The sequence below is a fragment of the Palaemon carinicauda genome, chromosome 14 (genome assembly GCF_036898095.1).
Source record: "Palaemon carinicauda isolate YSFRI2023 chromosome 14, ASM3689809v2, whole genome shotgun sequence".
Lineage (NCBI taxonomy): Eukaryota > Metazoa > Arthropoda > Malacostraca > Decapoda > Palaemonidae > Palaemon > Palaemon carinicauda.
In genome coordinates, this window is record NC_090738.1 from 14,517,260 (window position 1) to 14,519,168 (window position 1,909).

General features: G+C 30.9%; 1 pseudogene; it reads left to right on the forward strand.

Moving 5' to 3' along the window:
• The window catches only part of LOC137653109 (beta-1,3-galactosyltransferase 5-like), a 13,132-nt pseudogene extending 12,335 nt beyond the window's left edge, over positions 1–797 (forward strand).
• The last annotated feature ends 1,112 nt before the right edge of the window (positions 798–1,909 follow it).

The window sequence follows — 1,909 nt, forward strand, 5'->3', positions numbered from 1 at the left end:
TATCTTATAAGGTTTTATGTATAAACATATATCTATTATTCGTCAAAATTTCTAGCTTTTTTCACTGAATTATATTGGAGGATTTTTATGAGATTATAGCATGTTTTAGGGAATTACTTCAGAATGTTTTAAGAATACTTTTTTACTCATGGGGTAAAATATCCACGATGTTTGATCGTAATTATGCAATTTTACTTATAGGATTTAACATCACCATGTTCAATAGCAACTGCTTGATTAAATCCCAGCTTTTAAAATGATGCGTTAGTAAAAACTAATATTTTAGCTATACAGACCCATGGAGATAAAACACAGGAATACTGTAGTTTCGACATCCAATATGAATTCTTACATTATTATATAATGTCTTATGTAATAATAGTTTTAAGATGGGTATTCCCATCAATGATAATTCCTTAATTTTAAATTCTCTGTAGTTACAGTTTTTTATAATGTATACTGGAAGTCGGACCTGAGCTGGGTTTCAGATTTTATTCGTAATTAGTCACATAAATTTTCCCAATTTTCTTATTGAAGGATATAGACAAAATTCGGAATATCCTGTATTTTAACTATATGAAAGTATAAATATTTAAAAAAAATTTCTCGCTCGTTCTACAATATATCACTGTATCCATAATATTGTTTTTAATGTGTGTGAAATATTCTTAATGATAAAAAAATGTTTTTACGATTAACTACTGCAAATCGTACATATTTTATTTATACCATCGAAATTTCATTATAAACACGCAACAGAATACATGTAATATCAAAAAAAGCAAATAAATATTTTACATGAATAGAAGCATTTACTTTAACCTGTGTTGGAACAATTTTTTTTCTTTTACGAAAAATGTAACTGGGGTAAATATATCTTAAATCTCCGAATATTTTAAACTGTGGTGAGTAGCTTGCCGGGGTTACGTGACTGTCAAAATTCTACGACACTTGCACTTAACTAATCTAACTCCCCTCTCTCTCTCTCTCTCTCTCTCTCTCTCTCTCTCTCTCTCTCTCTCTCTCTCTCTCTCTCTCTCTCTCTCTCTCTCCAAACTTATTGTCGGGACAACATACAGTGACTTGAATATTTCTCAAGTAAGATTTCTATAGTCATGTAACTCTACTACAGTACAACTCTTATAAACAAACACACAGTCACCCTCTCCCCCTTGCCTAACAGATTCCACTTAAACGACGTTACTATATTAGCCGACGAGGAAGTCGGTAATAAGACTCAAGCCTTATGTTTTCTTCTTCTTTCCTCTAATGAAAACTTGACAGTTAAATATAACTTTCTAAAAGAACTTGATGGCCTTGGATGGTGCCAACGGACAACACTTCTGTCTACAAGCTCAGGTCTCACGTGTAACTTTTTTCTTCCTCTTTGGTTCATCAATATTTGCATCAAATTGTTTATTCCTATGAATTAACAGGACAGCCTGGTTCCGTGTGGCTGCATTTTGCATTTTGTTCTTTCATTTTACTCTTGATAATGGTGTTTGGTGAAACAAAATAATTATTAAATAACATGAAAAGAAAATCAGCGCAAAGGAAAAATGCAACGCTCGTAAAAACACTACTTCACTTTTTTATTTGTTATGGTCGATGGCATTAACAATAATCTTTTTTTTTAATTTAAACAAAATACGCACAATAGACAATCGTTTTCCTCACAATCATTCCCCATGGTCGAATACTTATTGATTAGAGATAAGAATTTAAAATAATTTCAAGAAGGGTGTACCCATCTGCATTCCAATTATATTGTATACAGGGTTAATACCTTTGTATTATAAGGAACATTGTTTAATGTAATTCCCAATAAGAATACAAATTCGACTTTATATATAAGATCATTTTATAAAATTAAAATTGCAAATAAAAGATAAGAGGGTAACCTACCTAA